This window comes from Gopherus evgoodei, chromosome 1 (assembly GCF_007399415.2).
Source record: "Gopherus evgoodei ecotype Sinaloan lineage chromosome 1, rGopEvg1_v1.p, whole genome shotgun sequence".
Taxonomy (NCBI): domain Eukaryota; kingdom Metazoa; phylum Chordata; order Testudines; family Testudinidae; genus Gopherus; species Gopherus evgoodei.
Genome location: NC_044322.1, coordinates 222,465,068 through 222,484,868, shown reverse-complemented (window position 1 = coordinate 222,484,868; position 19,801 = coordinate 222,465,068). Strand labels below are relative to the sequence as shown.

General features: G+C 40.6%; 1 pseudogene; it reads right to left on the bottom strand.

Annotated features, from left to right (window-relative positions):
- Positions 1–3,269: 3,269 nt before the first annotated feature.
- LOC115644481 lies at positions 3,270–18,585 on the bottom strand (annotated as a pseudogene).
- Between the last annotated feature and the right edge of the window lie 1,216 nt (positions 18,586–19,801).

Here is a 19,801-nt window from a genome sequence, read left to right as displayed (position 1 = left end):
TTTAGCGTTAAAGACAAGTCAGATAAGAAGAGCAAAATTCTAATGTTTTTCCTCTAGATTAACTTATGTTTGCTAAGTTAATTTGTGTGAACTGTGATGGGGCAAGGCCAGATGGCTACAGTAAAGTACTGAGAAACAGGTGTGTTAGCCCCAGGCTTAACAAATCCCTAGTACCCTGGTAACCAAATGGCAGTTGCTCCAGGTTAATCAAGGTACCTGGGGCCAATTAAGATCTTTCTAGAAACCAGTGGAGATAGCTACTTTAATTAGAACACCTGCAGCCAATCAAGGCAGGCTAATCAGGGCACCTGAGTTTAAAAAGGAGCTCACTCCAGTCAGGCAGGGAGGAGCCAGAGGAGAAGGAGTGTGTGTGAGGAGCTGGGAGCAAGAGGGCAAGGAGATGAGAGAGAGAGAATGAGAACGAGAACGAGAACGAGAACTGCTGGAGGATTGAGGAGGACAAGCATTATCAGACACAGGAGGAGCTGACACAGACTGTGGGTTCCACAAGAGGGGAAGATCACTGAGGTGAGCAAATCCGCCAATAAGCGCAGGACCCACCAAGGTAGAGAAGGAGCTTTGTCACAGAACATATACAGATGCTAGAAGAGTAAAAAAAAAGATCAAACTCCCTCAATTTCTAGGGCCTTTGTGCAGTTTTTTCTCTGCTTCCTTAGATTCTCAGTCTTCATAGAGAAACACACAGCAAACAAACTCATAAGGAAGCCCCACTAGCATAGTTCGTATCTTTTTCCATGGTGCAGGGCTTTCATAGAACAAATGATGCTGCTAAACTTGTTTATCTCACCTTGAGGAAACTGGCTGCAAACATCAACAGAGAGTAACAGCTCAGTTATGCACATAAAACATCTCACAAACTTCAGGCTGTTTTAACTTGCACCAGGCTGTTTCCACACTACAGAACTGACTTGTTCATTACTGAATGAGTAGGCTAGGACTGATTTAAGTGCATCCTCTCTAGACATGCTAATTCATATTAGGAACCATTTCAGATTTGCCTGGCATCCACAATAGCTCTGTTATAAACCTTTTCAATTACAATGGTTTCTTGGCACCTCACCCAACAAAACACACAGAAGAAGTGGATTTTTGGAGATTTTTGAAATGCCACCATTGAGGACTGGTTAAATCATTCCAGGTGACACTGACACTAACGCAGTTCAAACTAAATTGGGTTAACAGAACTACTTACATTTAACACAGCTGAAAGCAAGTCTACTCCAAAAGGTATTTCTCATGCCTTTGCAGTGCTTCTGTGAGTGGACACAAGGTAGTAAAAATACTGGGGGAGCACAGGGTTCCTACCATAGTACTTTCCCCCCAATATAGAAAAGGTAAGATGACTGGGTCTTGAGCAGAAGGACCATCTTGTAGAGTAAGGAAATCTTTGTCCCAAACACAGGGTGCTGGAATTAGAGTATCGGACAAATTCCTCACAGTGGATCCTGAAAGCTCAGTTTTAGGCCTGGGGGCCTTCCCAGATACTTATGTCAGAGAAACTTTGTCTTTGCCACATTAACTCATATTTATTTACAAAATCAATTCAATGTTCTAATGTGTTTGTGTACGAGTGAGATCAAACATTAGAAAGCTGCAGGTACAAAAAAACAGTTTAGAGGGCCCTTCTCCAGTGTTTTCTGCATTCCTCAGATTCTGAGTTTTCTTATACAAGAAAATAAAAAAATACCTACCAACCAAGGCTTCTAACAGTGTAGTGATAGCTATTTCCACTGTGCAGCACTTTACAGTGTAACTGATGCTGCTAATCTGGTCACTGTTCAGGAAACTGGCAACAGCCCAGCAGCAATAAGTGAAAGAATCAGCTCCATTATGTATACAAAACATTTCAAAAACAGTTTAAATATACTTTAGAACTGAGCCACTAGTTAACAAATACATAGTGTAGAAATGGTTTAAAACGCAAATGGCTGCTGATGCTTGTTTGCAGATTTGTTCTGCAACTTCACAATCACTCTTCTAAATTTTGTAAGTTGCAGTGCCCTGTGAGTACACATTCCATCATTCCCAGCACAAGTTTGAGAAATGGTGGGTTCTGGGAAATTTTGAAAGGCCACTGTTGTACAGTTGTAATTATTGGGAGGGCTCCTTAACCCATTTCAGCCAGTCCTGTCCACAGTCATTCTAAAATGATCCGGACTGAAATGGTTTGGACCACACAGTATTTACCTTTGTTGGAAGAAAGCCTATTACCAACAGTGCTGACATAAATGAAAATCATTGGGATCACTTTGGTAAGTGGACATGAAGTGTGTATCTAGTGAGCTAGTAACACCATGGTGTTCTTGGCATGGTATATTTCTCCAACAGGGACAAAGGGGAACTGACGGTGACACGAGACACAAGAATCGCTTGTCCCCAAGTACAGTGTGCTGGAGTTGAGGTGGTGAAGTGATGGAGAATCACTTTTGACAATGCCCACTCCATGGAATATGATACAAAGGCGGGATCAGATCTTCCAGTTGTGCATTCTATGTAACATCATCTTTAATTATCCAATGATGTCAATGAGAACTTCTACCCTGTGACTACAACAGCTCACAGCAAGGTTTCTCCATTGCTCTCATCTAGTTCATGATGCACTTGTAGGTTTGCTTACTCATTTGAGAAGCTGAGGGGGCGGAGTGGGTGGGACAGGTGGTTTTGTCTTTCCTGTTTTGGCCCCAAAGACATGGATATTGAATCCACAGGATATCCATTTCAGTCCATTCCACATACTTTTAAAAAAACTCCTTCAAGCTATTTTCCCCAAAAGGAATATTTAATCTGACCAACATTATCCTCATATCTGAATGTATTCATCATGGCTTTTTTTTCTGTGATTGAATGAAATGCAGTAAAGTAAAAAGAAATCAGAAAAGGTGGAAACTAAATCAGATTTTTTTCAATTTTCAACCTTTTATTGAAAAACAACTATTTTAATTAGATAATGGTTTAATTACCATTTTACAATAAATTATCACTGAACTAGAAAAAGGAAAAAGAGCAGCTTGGCTTGTTGGGAGGGCTCTGACTGGCTGTGAGTATCCAAAAAATGTGTGGTTTATCAGATTTCTTTTTGTTATGAGAGGCCAATCCCAGCTCCTTTTGACACAGATTCATGAACAACATATGATCTCAACAAAGCATATTATAACTTTACAATTTAAACACAGTCTTTGAAGAGGAAAAGATTACAGAGTTAATATTTATTGGGGGATATTAGTTGCTGGGTATGGGATGCCCAGATTTTATGATTTCCATGATCTATCTTGTCTGGATACATCAGACTCTGGCACAAGAACTGGCAGCTGACAAATGTAGCGCTTTGTAGCTTTGCAGTCATCAGAGAAGAATTCTCTGCCTCTGACGACTGCGCAGTCACCATTAACATATCCTTTCTTTACCTCAAACCTATGACAGAAAAAATGTTATTTCCAGCCGTTGTAGTTATATTTATATCACTACCTTATTTTTTCAAGGGCAAAAATGTCTAATCTGAACACCATGATAGATAGCGTCAAAAATAATTTTAATAATAATGAAACAATTGTGGAGAAGCAGATTATTAAATTTGGCATTTATGAATGCAATGAATAACTGCACTGAATAGAGTCAGGAGTAGTGCATCACATGCTGTGCAAACTTTTCACTTAACTGCCAGTGCACTTCAGTCATGACACACAACCTCTTTTTTATGTCTTTTTATTTTTTTTGAGTCCTACTCCACTCAGGTGTTCCAATGCACATTATTCTTTACCTGCAGCACTCCCATCCCTTCAACTTTCGGAGTTTCATCACCTAGGGAGTTTGGTCAATACATCTCAACTTCACTGGCAACATCTTCTGCTGACTTGGGCCTTCAAAGTATTCTAAAAATATATTCCAGTGATGACATGTTGCTCCTTACTATTTCATTCTTGGTTTCTCTCCCTTATAACACTGTAAATGCACTTCTTGGAAACTAGAAGTTTCCAGTTGTATCTGGAACTTACTGGTCAGTGGAGAAAGCTGTGCCATTCCCCCACATCCAGAGTCTGTCAGTCTTGTCACGTAATAATCCTATCCACTGAGAAGTTGCCAGGGGATTTATGAAATCCTGTAGAAGGACAAAGCCAATTCATGCAATTAAATTCCTTTCCCTGCTCATTTCATGGTTGTATGCATATCAGATATCTGCTCATTTCATTAGTGTATGGATATCAGGTACAGTGATGTGGTTAACAGGTCCCTATATGCTGAGGCAGCCTCATGGTTGAGCAACTCTACTGGCCAGACTGACCACATTCCTCATCTCCAATAATGTTTGCTATAGATTTTCTAGGAATTGCGAAAGAATTCTCTGTGGATTAATCTTTATTGACTCTCTTGTGTGGAGGACAATATCTCCCCTAGATCTCCTGGAGCAATGTATGGGCGGGGGGTTACCAGAGGAATAGCTGTACTTTGAATATGACAGGTACAGGGGACATTGAGGTTTTGTCTTTCAACAGGTGCATTTTAATTTAATTTAGGGTTCAGATATGGCTCTAATGCTGGGGAGAGAAGAGGAGGAGTAAGGTAATTAGCCTTCAAAAAAAAAAAATCTTAAAATGCCAAACAAAGCCCTAATCTAATTTTCTGCAATCTTTTCACAGACAAATCTTTCTTGGGAATTCTGACTAGGCCACTCTCCAGAAGAGGAAGATACTCTACCAGCTCTTGTTTGCTTTCTATCTGAAGGAGTCTGGAGCCATGAGAAGAGCAGGCCTCTAGACTCTCCAGCCAAGATTTATATTCAGTAGAAAAGAGGTAGCATATCTTTCCAAGTTGAAACCAATGTTCTGGGCAAAGAAGCTTCCATCCTTAAAAAGAAAATACAGTTTAGGTTTCCTCTATTACTGTTACGCTTGTCTTCCCTCCCCAATTCCCTCTGCTTAACTGTTTCATCCACTTATTGTGTTTTGCCTGTATTAAGTTTGTCATGTCTCTCGTGTAGGAACTGTCTCTTATGGTGTGCTTGTACAACATCTAATATAATGAAGGCCCATACCTGACTGGGGCCTCTAGATGTCCCTTTATTAAAAATATTAAGTTAAAATTGTAATAATAGCTTTTCTGTTGTAGTTTGATTTTGATTCAAGTCCTTCACAAACTATCTGGAGACTCACAAGCACTAACACGGTTGCTGGCATTCTGAAGCTGGCATGAGGATTCTTGTGCCATAACAAATAGACTAATTGTTATTGTACCTGTATCACTTTCCTTTTATAAACAAATCATGTTTGTTTGTTTTTCCCCAGGGGAATGTTTTGGATTCTATACATCAAGTGCATCTGCTATTGTAATTAATTGGCTGTTTCTTTGTCAGTATTTATTGAGCAGAATTCTTGCACAATGGAGAAAATTCAGTGATGATGTGCAAGTAAGGCTTTTCCACACAGAGTTAGACTCCATTGATCACTTAGTTATTGATGTGCAAGTGTCAGGAAATCTAAGATGGTTTAACCTACATGCTGAGAAGCACCAGAGATGAGATGGAACATGTTAAAGTGGGAGGTTGACTAGTTTATCTTACAGCTTCTTAATGGATGACTACAGTGGCAACAGATGAAGAAGAAAAACCAGCTGGGCTGCGGGGAGAAGACTTGCTGCTGACCACCTCAGGCAGTTAACAGTGCTCAGCCCCCCAGCCAGGTCCTCCATCCATCATGGTCAAGAACCAAAATAAGGTTCTGGCAACAGAAGGTGAAGAGCAGACCTCAATGGCTTAGGAAGAAAAAAACACCTGCCTTCAAGGCTGAGAAACTCATGGCCAACACATGCAAGAGAAGGAGGCATTGGATGGTGGTGACCATGGACTCTCTTCTCATGGGAACAGAGGCATCCATCTGCCGATCTGACATGATATCCTGAGAAATGTTCTGCCTTCCTGGAGCTTGTGTCCAAGATGTTATGGAAAGGTTGCTAAGGATCATCCATCTTTCTGACCACTTCCCCGTGCTGCTTCATCCACATGGACACTAATGATAGTGACAGGTATGACCCTGAGCAGATCTGCAGTGACTACAAGGCTCTGGGAGAAAGGATGAAGGAGTGAGGGGTGCAGGTTGTGTTTTTGTCCATCCTCTGTGTAGAGGGTAAGAGGACAGGCAGGGATATATGCATCCTGGAGAAAAATGAATGGCTGTGCAAGTCAATGGGAAAGCTTCAACTTCCTCAACCATGGGATGCTGTTCCACAGAGAATGTCTCCTGGGAAGAGATGGAGTCCACCTGACCAAGAAGGGGAAGAGCATCTTTGTACAGGGACTAGCCAACAAAGTGAGGAGGACTTCAAACTAGGTTCAAAGGAGGCAGATGACAAAGGTCCACAGGTAGGTATAAAAAAGGGTGACCTTAACATAAGGCTAAATATTTGGAAGGGGAGGGAAAGTTACAATAGTATCATAATAGGAGCAATAAAAGGTATAAAAATGGGGGAATTGGATCAACCTCCTTGGAGATTTTTAAGGTCAGACTTGACAAAGCCCTGGCTGGGATGATTTAGTTGGGAATTGGTCCTGCTTTGAGCAGGGGGTTGGACTAGATGACCTCCTGAGGTCCCTTCCAACCCTGATATTCTATGATTCTATATCTGTACACAAATGTACAGGAATGGATAGGCTAGGTTCTGTGGCCTGCAATGTGCAGGAGGTCGGATCATGTTGGTCCTTTTTGACCTTAAAGTCTGTGAGTCTATAAATGTAAGGAGTATGGGGAATAACTAATGAGAACAGGAAGTATTAGTATTATACCTAAATTGGTATCACAGAGACTTGGTGGGATAAATCTCATGACTGGAATATTGGTATAGGCGGCAACAGCTTGTTCAGGAAAGACAGACAGGAAAAAAAATAAAAGAGGTGTCTCGTTATATATCAAGAGTATATATACTTGTTCTGAGGTCCAGAAGAAGATGAGAGGTAGATAAGTTGAAAGACTCTGGGTGAAGATAAAAGGGGAAAAAAGACAAGAATCTCACAGTAGGGGTCTACTATAGACCACCAACTAAGGAAGAGGAGTGGATAAGGCATTTCTAGAACGAATAACAGAAATATCCAAAACAAATAACCTGGTGGTAATGGGGAACTTTAACTACCCAGACATCCACTGGAAAAGTATTATGGCAAAACACAGACTGTGCTTTGAATGTATTAGGGACAACTTCTTATTTCAGAAGATGGAGGCAGAAAATGGGTGGCAGCCATTTTAGATTTGATTCTGACTAACAAGGAGGAACGATTGCAAATGTTACTGGCCCAGTGGATAGGAAGGACGCTATTGATTTGCTATATCTTGATTTCAGTAAGGCTTTTGACACAGTCCCACAAGACATTCTCATAAGCAAACTAGGGTAATGTGGTCTATATGAAATTAATATAAGTGGGTGCAAAACTGGTTGCAAGACAGTACTCAGACAGTAGTTATCAATGGTTCACTGTCCTGTATCTAGCATTATTCAATATTTTCATTAGTAAATTAGATAATGGAGTGGAGAGTATGTGACTACATTTGTAGAGGACTCCAAGCTGGGAAGGGTTGCAAGCACACTGGAGGACAGGATTAGAATTCAAATTGACCTTAACAAATTGGAGACCTAGACTGAAATAAAAGAGATGGGATTCGATAACGACAAGTGCAAAGTACTAAACTTAGGAAGAAAAAAATCAAATGTGCAACTGCAAAATGGAGAATAACTGACTAGGAAATAGTACTGCTGTAGGATCAGGGGGGTTATAGTGGATCACAAATTGAATCACAGTCAACAGTGTGATGCAGTTGCGAAAAAGGGTAATATCATTCTTGGGTATATTAACAAGAGTGTTGTATGTAAGACACAGGAGGTAACTGTGCTGTTTTACTTAGCACTAGTGAGCTCTCAGCTGGAGTCCTGAGTCTATTTCTGGGTGCTACACTTTAAAAAAGGATGTGGACTCATTGAAGAGAGTCCAGAGGAGAGCAAAAAAAATGATCAAAGGTTTAGAAAAGGTTGAAAAGACTGGGCATGTTTAACCTAGAGAAGGGAAGACTGAGCGGGGACTTGATAACAGTCTTCAGATATGCTAAGGGTTGTTATAAAAAGGTTGGTGTCAAACTGCTTTCCATGTTCACTGAAGATAGGGCAAGAACTCATCAATTTAGTCTGCACTAAGGGAGATGTAGGTTAGATATTAAGAAAAAACTTTCCAACTCTAAGGATAGCTGTAGAATATGCTTCCAAGGGAGGTTGCGGAATCTGTCTCTGGAGGTTCTTAAGAGCAGGTTTGACAAACGCCTGTCAGGGGAAATGGTCTACATTTATTTGACCTTGCCTCAGTGCAGGTGGCTGGACTAAATGACCTTACAAAGTCCTTCCAGCTGTACGTTTCTATGATTCTACTATTATTATTATTCCCTCATGTTATCTATTTTTCTTGCTATTCTCCTTTCCGGTTGCCTTTCAACATGTGAGTTAAACCAACTTAGCCTCCTTTACATTTCTTCAAAACTCACTTCTGACTTTTGCAGTGAGTGAAAATATTTGGTAAATAAGAATAAAAAGTTAACCCAAAATGTCATAATCTTCTATTCATTAGTGTAGCAACAATGTTGGGGATTTAAATGGAAATGGTGTTGGTCTAAAGTTACAGCACATACAAGAAAAAAATGTTGCCCTTTTGAAGGCAATCTTTCCTGTTCAAAACCTTTGGCAGGTTTCCATTCTTACCTGGGATAATTTCCTGAAACTGGTTCAGGTTTTCCTGCAGTTTACATGGTATTTAGGAGATCTGAAAAACTTAAAGCCAAAGTAATATAACAATATGATGTACCACTTAAAATAAATTATAGCACAATTTTACAGATCAATATATTATGTCTTATAAGGACACAAAGGGACAAGTTCTACTTGCAGTTATGCCATCAGGCAGAATGTCTGTTATACTGTAATAACAACAAATTATAATGTTACATGTAACATGACAGGTATTTTGTCCTTCTTAAAAGTAATCTTAAAAATAAAGATTTTGAACTTAGTAGCACCTTCAAAAGCTGAGTGGCTAAAAATCTTGACTCTGTAAGGATTCACAGAAAAGAGCAATTGAAAATATCCCGATTTCCAATGTCTATGTTTAACACAGGTAATGTTTGAAGTGACCACTAAAATGCCCCTATGCCCCTTCTGGCTCTTGGGTCATGTGGCTAATTGGAGCTGTTATTCTAGGGCAGGGGTCGGCAACCTTTCAGAAGTGGGGTGCCAAGTCTTCATTTATTCACTCTAATTTAAGGTTTCATGTGCCGGTAATACATTTTAACATTTTTAGAAGGTCTCTTTCTATAAGTCTATAACAGTGGTTCCCAACCTTTAACCACCTGTGAATCCCTTTCACTAAAATGTCAAATCTCGCGAACCCTCTCCTAAAAATGAATATTTCCAGGGATTTTCTCCTTTATCTGAATATAAATTATAAAAGCAGTGTTCTTGGAAATATAAAATTTGTTTTGATGACATGCTTATTACACACTATTTATTATTATTATTTATCATTACAGTATTTTTATTGCATTATGAAAACAGCAATACTCCTCCAAGATCTCACTTTCGTAGCTTGTATCACTTTCAATAAGCCTGTTATAAGACAAGGCTGCTATGTTTCATCAAGGAGTATCAGATGTGAAACCAGCATGAAGGTATTTAAGAAGCCAACTGTAGGAGACTGCGGAAGACTGTGTCACAGCCTAGCTAGGGCATCTCCGCTTTCTCGGCGGCCTTGTGGAAAGCCCCTGCTTGCTAAGTGGCTGGTCATTGTAGGACACAGCATGCCAGTTATAACTTGCTTTTAACTGGTTGAAACCAGTTTGTATGGCCTTAGGCCAAAGGGTGGGCATAGCTTGTGGAAAGTCCCTTTTTGCATATGTATGAGTTGCTTTTGTATTGTGTATATATAGCTGTATGCTCCCGGTCCCGCCTTTGGACTCCGACCCAGGCCGAGCTGAGCTTCGGTGCTGGGTTCCCAGCCAAAGTGACAGCAACGCCCAGGGTCCCCGTTGCGAATGTGTCACTTTACCGTCATTAAAGCCAAATAACTCACAGTGTGTGTGGGCCTCGTTCTTGCAGAGCATCCAAGCACGTTACACCAACTTAAAGAGTTCCTCCTACACAAGCATTCAGGTCTGGAACAGTCCAGGCAAACAATGCACATTACAACAAAGCTTAAACCTGTTCTTCTTCATCATTTTAAAAACAATACTAGCTGCCTTTTTAATTTTAAAAACAGCAAACAATATCCATCTCCCTTTCCATTTCTTATAAGAAGTCTTGAAGTTTAAATCTCCTCAGTGTGATAGATGTGCTTGCTTTGACCTGCTTAGCTCTTGGAAGTCCAGGGGATCTGGGCTGCTACCCCCATGGTGCCCACGGTCCAGGTCCCTATGGACAGCTCTGTCCACCATTAGGAAATTTTTCCCCTAGAACTCCCTGTAACATTTCGCAAACCTCCAGAGGTTTATGAACCCCAGTTTGGGAACCACTGGTCTATAATATATAATTAAACTATTGCTGTATATCAAGTAAATAAGGTTTTTAAAATGTTTAAGAAGCTTCATTTAAAATTAAATTAAAATGCAAAGCCCACCAGACCGGTGGCCAGGAACGAGGCAGTGTGAGTGCCACTGAAAATCAGCTCGCATGCCACCTTCGGCATATGTGCCATAGTTTGCCTATCCCTGTTCTAGGGAGTCATCAGTTGCAGTTGTCCCTGGAAACGCTGCAAAGGGGGTCGTTCCAGAGCACAGAGGACAAGCCAGTGAAAGTGCTGCACTCACCATAGATTTGGGAGTGTGGGGGAGAAAATATGAAAGAACCCAGCTGGTGCCCTTGCCCTGTCCCCTAAAGCCATAATTAGGCTTCTGAATAAGTGGCCTGATTTTCAAAAGAGCTAATCATTTGCAGCTCTTCACTGATTTGCACCCCATGAGATTTACTCTCCAGCAGTTACAAAAGGGGTACACCAGCACAGAGTCTGTCTCTCAATATCTCCTTTGTGAGTACTTACGACTGACAGCCAAGACACCCACTGCTATCAGCAAAGCCAAGCAGAAGATCCCCAAAATCCCTGCTATGACCCCCCATGCAGGAGCTGGAGCAGAAGAATCTGAGAGAGAGAAAAGGGAGAAGTACAGAATTATGGGGAGAAACATTTTTAAACCCTAAACTAGGCATAAGCCATAGATGTATTTTTTCTTACTATTGCAACAATGCTCTTTTTCTGTCTCTGCTCTTACTGTAAAGTGCTATGGAATTTAAGCATGAAGATAACAATAAAGTTGTATAGAATTTGAGAAGGGTTTATTAAAACAATACTTTATAAGTCATAGAATTTAATAGAGAATGAGATCTTCATTAAAATATTTTAGCCATTTTATAGCAACAATACAATTCTCTACCAATTACATTCTGTAGAATGGTTTAAAAAAACCTGAACAGCATAAACATTCTAATTTTCTCTTAAATTGTATCAGATTTATCCACAAGAGTGGCCTGTTCTGCTTTCCAGTCCTGTTCTCTGTGTTAATGAAATGCAGCTTGACCACACACATGTTTCCATTCACCTTCCCCTACCCTCACTCCTATTCAGTAGTGTCAGAACAGGCCATAAGGACTCTCAAACTATGGAATGAAAACTCTGTCCATGCTCAAGGCTATACAGGTCAGGATGCATGGATAGCAGAATCTAGATTTAAAGAGGCCACAGTAAGGAGGCAGACTGTATTACATTGGACCTGATGACAACAGAACAGTATCCTAGAGTCCTAGCAGAACACCATTAAGGTATATGTCTTCCACCTTAGCACTTATATGGAGCTTTTCAACTATAGTACTTAAAAAGGGTGGGAAAGTTTTATCTTCATTTTACAGATGGAGAAATTGAAACAGAGAGAGGTGAAATGCTTTTCCCAGGCTTACCAATGGAGTGAATACAATCCAATGATCCTGGCTTTCAGTTTGAAGCCCTGTGCAGTGCACCAAACTGCATCTATGCAGCAATTTGTAAAAGAGGGGAAGCATTATATTCATTCACTGCTAGTATCATGTACACTCATAAAGGTGAGGTAAGGAAAATGAGGCTCAGAACAAAGAGTTCAAGGAAGAATAAAAAAGGCTCCCTCTTCCCTCTTGGAATTTCCACCATCAAGGGCACCTTAAAACAGCTTTAAGAGCTCAGCTGTGCCTTTTAGGAACTGCTCTGTGTTGAGCTAATGTGGAACCTCCTCCTGGGTGGGGATTGTGTCTCCTGGGGAACAATCCCTCCCCAAACTCTCAAGTGTGAAAGGGGAAACCACAAATTACACTATTTTATAGGACAGTGTAGTTGCTCTCCTGAATTACATAGTATTGGAGGAAGCTAGATAAGGCCATAGCTGTGTCTCCCTCACCATGGGGTGGCCAATGCCTTGGTGCATTCTATGAGGGAGCAGTCCCTGCACCTGGGAAAAAAATACCTGGCCACTGTGGTTGGGGGTAGAAGGAAGGGCATTCCTCTCACACACCACTCTCCTCCCCTCAGACATTCATATAGTGGCCAAGAACCATCTGGCCCCAATTCTCCCATACTACATACATTCAGAATCACCTTTATATCTTAATATGAAGAATGTGCAAGGAGGCCAGGTGGATAATGCCTGTGGGCATCTCAGCCATTGAATTTCTTGATGTTGGATATTTATGTCTGGAATCTTTATGCAGAGTTTTGCTTTTAAAGTTCTCGTACAGTTCAGGGTAGATGTTAGACAGTTAAACAGCCGTAAATACGGGGTCAGCGGCTTGTAGCATACAGTACCTTTGCTCTGGGAGTTCACAGTCCTTTCTGTCCTCTCCTGCTCAGAAGCATTGTGGCATTTCAATCCTGTATAGGTCACCACCTTCTCATTTCCTTCTAGTGAGTTATGGCATAGAAATAGCGAATTCCATTCAATGCACTGACAAGGTAGATGGATCTTATTAAAATCCAGTGGGGCTATGAGACTACCATTGCAGTACATAGGGGCATGGCAGGCAGGGCCAGCTCTAGGCGTCAGCATCCCAAGCAGGTGCTTAGGGCAGCAATCTGCAAAGGGCGCCAGTCCCTGTGTTTTTGCCCCCAAGCAGTGGGTCGAATTGCCACCGCTGATGGTGGAGGCGGTCCGTGTGCCTTTAGGGGGGCACTTGCGTTTCTGCGGCAGCAGCAGTTCAGCAGCAGCTTCTATGTTCAGCTGTCTGTGGCAGTGCAGCTTCTGTCTTCAGCCACCACAGAAGCGCGAGTGCCGCCCTAACAGCACACGGACTGCCCCCACCATCCATGGCGGCAATTCGGCATGCTGCTTGGGGCAGCAAAAACAGTAGAGCCAGCCCTGATGGCAAGATTTTTGTATGAAAAAGTTTAGTCCCACAGTACAATGGTCTGCCGGAGCCTGTCAGTGTATGAGATCAACCAACATCTGTGAATTCAGCAAATTCATCTTCTCACCTTTTTTCCAATATCAGACTCCTTTTTATAGTCCTACCCAAACTGTTAACTTACACTGAAAGTTGTTCAAGTGACTAATATAATGCTTTGCACATACAATATAAATCATGAAAATTAGAGTTAAAAAACCTAAGCATTAAAAGTTATGGAAATCTCCAACTAAGATAATATATCTACTCAATTACTCTTGTGACTCATGCATTCTGCTAATGAAAAATTTGAAAATGTAAAATTTCACTTTACATACTTCAAAACAAATTGAACTGTGATCTACAAAACATATTTATAAACTCATTCAACATATCCAGGGCTATTTCTTTGATTTAAAGCCTGCTCCTGCTCCCATTGAATTCAACAGCTGTACTCCAATTAACTTCAGTGGAAATAGGTTACTAGGTATTAGGTTCTTTTAAATGGAGATCATGTTTTATTTCTGTTTTTTTAAAAAAAGCATTTTAAATGTCATCTTCTCTAAAACTAATTGCTCAACTTCTTGGATGCTCATGAAATCCTCTGCTGGACAGAAATGATTTTAAGGCTCTGGGATGGTAAATAAATGTGGACAATTAAGGATCAGCAATGACTTCATGATGTTAACTATTACAATCAGGCAAAGCAGAAAGAAAATCTTATTTTATTTGGGTATGAGTAGGTTTCAGAAGGGAGAGTAGAATTCAGCTGTCATCTCCTTTAATCCTCCCACAACAAGGCATGACAAAGAGACAACATCTCCTTGAATATGAGGCAAATCAACAACATTCATTGACAAGGAACGATTTGCGATAACACAACTGCTAGGCAGCAGTTCTGCAGAAAAGAACTTAGGGGTTACAGTGGATGAGAAGCTGGGTATGAGTCAACAGTGTGCCCTCGTTGCCAAGAAGGTAAAGAGCATTTTGGGTTGTATAAGTGGGAGCGTTGGCAGCAGATTGAGGGACGTGATCATTCCCCTCTATTTGGCATTGGTGAGGCCTCATCTGGAGTACTGTGTCCAGGTTTGGGCCACACACTACAAGAAGGATGTGGAAAAATTGGAAAGAATCCAGCGGAGGGCAACAAAAATGATTAGGTGGCTGGAGCACATGACTTATGAGGACAGGCTGAGAATATTGGGATTATTTAGTCTACAGAAGAGAAGAATGAGGGGGGATCTGATAGCTGCTTTCAACTACCTGAAAGAGGGTTCCAAAGAGGATGGATCTAGACTGTTCTCAGTGGTAACAGATGCCAGAACAAGGAACAATGGTCTCAAATTGCAGTGGGGGAGGTTTAGGTTGGATATTAGGAGAAACCTTTTCACTAGGAGGGTGGTGAAGCACTGGAATGGGTTACCTAGGAAAGTGGTGGAATCTCCTTCCTTAGAGGTTTTTAAGGTCAGGCTTGACAAAGCCCTGGCTGGGATGATTTAGTTAGGAATTGGTCCTGCTTTGAGTAGGAGGTTGGACTAGATAACCTCTGGAGGTCCCTTCCAACCCTAGTAATCTATGATTCTATGAATCACGGAACAGTGTTTCAGGGCTCCGGAGATACACAAATTACTAAAATAACTGTGCCTGGCACTGAAGAAAAAGGTAAAAATATAAGTAGATAAAGACAGATACAATGTGTACAGCTCAAGGAAGAGATTTAACATGGAAAACAAAATATCAGTAATAGCAGATATATTCTCAGATGCTTACAAACATACCACACCTTTGTCCCTGGTGTTCTTAGGTGTCTTTTTCTTCTTCTGCTAGGAAGTAGTTTGAAATTTCAGGTCTACATATGTCACTGCCTGCTCATTCTTTTCTGGTTCATTCTGGGATAGAAAGGTTGGATCGAGTAGACTGAGATGTACAATGAGATCTGTTGGAAACTGATACTTAGGTTAAGGAACTACAGCAATTGTAATGCTCTCACAGCAGAATAAACTGGGGCATGAGGGTTGGAAGAGCCAAGCCTCCCTCTCACTGCACCTGGAATGTGGCACATAGTTCTGGGTGCGGGATACTTTAATACACAATGGCAAATTAGATGGATTCAGAGAAGAAAAACAAACAAACAAATAAAATCCTGGTGGGACAGATTCAGAAGAAGAGTATGAAAGACAAAACTACCATTTCATATTCTCTGGCAGTGGAGGGAGGCTGGACACAATCTGGGTCCTAATACTGGAGAACTCGATAGTATCAGGAAGAGCTCTCCCAGTAGCAAAAGAATCCCCGGTGAGTCAACTTGGGGGTAATGAGAGGACTGGATGGTGACCCTCTCTTCCTGCTGACAGGGATGGCTGTGCTGAGTTAAATGCTTATAGCACGTGTCAAATGTGCAACATTAAAAAGGGATGTCCCTCTTTGCTCTCCCCTTCAGGTTTCTAGAGACTCTGGATCTGATTCTCCACTTGTTTTATACCATTGTAATGCCATTGACTTTAATGGGGCTTTTGCTCCAAAATCATTCAGGGACTTTTGAAAACACCACCCCTAGGTGCCTAAATATGGATTTTGGAGAACTTTAGGCTCCAGTGCTCCATGCACTGCCACTTGAGTGATGCACCTCCTCCACTTGCTCCTCCCTTTGAGTAATATCCATTAGCATAACATACATTGAGTTTCAGTATAGACAGAATCATGGGGTCATATTCTGCTCAGAGACACTCTTGTGTACATCTGGAGTAATTCCATGGAAGTCAGTGGGAGTTACTCCAAATGTACACAGTCCAAATGTGGCCATGGTGCAGAAAATCATAGAAGTCAAGGTGTCTTTCCCAACTTTGTGTTATTTTATTCATTTATTGTGGGAGTCTGTGATAAGGGTAAAACAACATTATGGAGTGGTCAAAGGGATTTGTGACTACCACATGACAGGTCAGAAAGAGGAAGCTGAGTCCAGAGGAGTCACCAAGCCAGGGGGGTCACTCTTCCTGACTGGCTGAGGCAGGGAAACCTCTGGGGACTATGACCAATGTTTTCAGCTGAGGGTGTTTTGTTTTGTTTTGGTTTTGTTCCTATTTTGTTTGTTCACTTTGTTGTAAATAATAAAGAAGGGCATGAAAAGGGACTTGGGCCTGGAGATTGCCTCCCTTCCCTGGCTGATGAAGCAGAGACCTCCGCCACACCACACACATGGTCAGTGTAGGAGTGTTATATCAATCACAGACTAGGGTTTATATTTTCATACCTTTAATGTAGGATTCTGTCTAATGCTTTATTCGGTCTAATATTAAATGTTTCTTGCAGAGGGATTTCTACCCCTTACCTTGGGAAAATGTTGTTTGTCTTAACTGCCTCCCTATATACCAACATCTACAACCTCACACCACCCCAATCACTCATTTCCCTCCTTGATGCTGATACACTTTCAATATTTCTAGACAGTTATCGTGCATTCCCTTTTAGTCATGGTTTGAACAAAGTTTCTTACATACTTTTAGATCTTAAGTCTTTCTTTATAAGTCAATCCCTTCAGCCTCATTAATAAAGTGCAAGTCATTTCTCTGAGTTCATTTCAAACTGCCCACCACTTTCTGCTTTTTTATAAGTCATGTTTATATAAATCCTTGGGACAGGGTCTGTGGTCAAAATACTCAAAAATGGGTGCTAAAAATTAGGCTTCTCAGTCTAAGCAGCCTAATTTAAAAAGGCACCGAGCAGCCAGTAAGTCTTATAGATTTCAGAGGGGACTGAGGGATGCTCAAGATTTTTTATTATAAATCAGTTTTTCATGTGACTAGATATGGATATAAGAGGCTAAGTTTAGGCTTCCATTTTTTTAAATCTTGGCCCACCTTCCCTGTGTTCGATACAGAAAGGTATGTAGTAGGTGTTCAACAAAAAAGTAATAAAATACTAATAATAGTGACAGGTTTCAAAATGGTAGCCGTGTTAGTCTGTATCAGCAAAAGGAAAGAGGAGTCCTTGTGGTACCTTAGAGACTAACACATTTATTTGAACATAAGCTTTCGTGGGCTAAAACCCACTTCATCAGATGCATGCAGTGGAAAATACAGTAGGAATATATATATATATATATATATATATATATATATATATATATATATATACAGAGGACATGAAAAAAATGCTCTGTGTATATATATCTTCCTACTGTATTTTCCACTGCATGCATCCAATGAAGTGAGTTTTAGCCCATGGAAGCTTAGGCTTAAATACATTTATTAGTCTCTAAGGTGCCACTAACAATAGTGTATCAAAATGGAAGTGAATAGAAGAGTGTGTGGTATTCTAGGTATGCTCTCATCAGCGCCATAGAGAAAGAGAATGTCCTATAACTCGATGTCTCTACCTATCCACAAAATATTATTAGCTTTTTGCTAAACTACTGAATTGCAAGCACATATTTAATCTGTTTTCCATTTCTCACTATCACTGAGTAGCAAAGTTTTGGATTATTATTATACTAGACATAATAGTTTTAATTTTATTTTCTGCTCATTTTGCTAAACTTTCCAAATTGCTTCAGGTTATCTATCTGATCTTGTTTACGTTTGCAACACCCATCCATTTACTACCATCTGAGAATTACATGATATTAATTTACATTACATTATCAGGTTATTTAGACCTACTTCCAGAATATTTATGAAGATAACAAAGATCCTGCCACTCAGTCCACTTCTAATTATCATTACCCTTGGTTCACAGTACTTCAGCTTCCTGTTTTCTCCAGCTTATGTGGATCTTGTAGATTTGGTGAATACTAGACCTGAGTTGAATAAAATACAAATATATCAAATTCTAACACTGGGTTTGCCTGAGATACTAAATACTTTTCAAGTCTCTTACTAAAAATAATGATAAAATGGTATTCTAGTCCATACTGTCTCTGTTAAATTTTAGTCAGAAGAAAAATTTTGTAAAGTTTGTAGATATATATCCATTTCAGGAGAACTAATCACTCATTTCTTGAATTATACAAAAGCAATAAACTATATACCTCTTATAACAGCTATAAACTTTACCAGTGAAAGCCCCTGAAGAATGTGGAAATTATACCTTGGTAGCTCTTCCACAGGAGGCTGGAGTGCAGGAACTAGACTTTGAAGTGCCACCAATGTCCTTCATGAAAATTCTTTGAGGATGGAGAGAGACAGTCTGGGGTCACCTTGTCATTGCCTTGTAAGGGAATGGACAACAGGAGCTGAGAGGGGAAGAATTATTCACTCTGCAATGCTCCATCTGAAACTGCACAGGAAGTTCTCACTCTGCTAGTCTGAAGTGCGTTGCACCTGCACAAAGCGCTCACTGGATCTTTTCTCTTTGTAGGTTTACGCAAGGCCTAAAGTGTTAAATTTAACCCACTTGAGGTCAGTTAAATATTTAATTTATTACACAAGGTTGCCTACGCAACAAGTGATCAGCTAGTGTCTAAACACTTCTTAAACCACAGGCAAGATCTGTCTGTCAGTTACACCTGAGTAACTCCACTGAAGTGAATACATTCACTCCCTATTTATACTGATGTAAATAAGATCAGAGTCTAGCCCATGGTCTCTGTTCACATTCCCTACTTGCCTTGCAAGGAAGGCAAATTTATTCCAGTGGAGACCTGAGTGCTCTTCCTGGTTCTCCCATGGATTTGCTGACCACAGTCAAGCCACTTCCCCTTTCTGGAACATGGGGTGGGATGAAGTGGTTTGGGTACAAGAAGAACAATCCCCAGTTTTTGCCTGAATCACAATCAAACATTTGTCTATTATCTCTTTTCTGTATCCTGTTCCCAATTTTTCTCTCATTTTTCCATGAGCTCATCTCAAACTTTTCCCTTGGATGTTTCCAGGCAAAAGAGGTTCAGAAATTGCCATCCTTATATATTCATATACTAGAGCATACTGAGTGAGTGCTGGTGTTTGGTTCAGGAAGCAGTTCTGAGAGGAGAATGCAAATGAGTCAGCTGCAATATAAGATTGGATGCTTTTTTTATGTTGTTCCCCATTGTGGTAATCAAATCTGGCTTGGGATGGTCCTACAACTATTATATTCTGTTGGGGAAAGGTAACCTTAATCAAGAGATAAATAAATGTCTGAGCCTAAAATTTTCAAGTGGAGTTTGATGGGAGAAGACTAATAGAATACTATGTGCATTTATACTTTATCTGTGGCAAGATGTGAATGAAATTAGGTGTGAGGGGCAGGTAAGGGAGTGGTCTCTTCATTTAGGAATCTGAGGAGAGAAGGCTGATCAGAGCTCTTGGTTACGTCACTTACTTTCAGATCAGGGGCTGGAGAGGAGGAGCAGGAGGCTTTTCAAGAAGAGGGAACTTTGTCTCCAGATACAGAT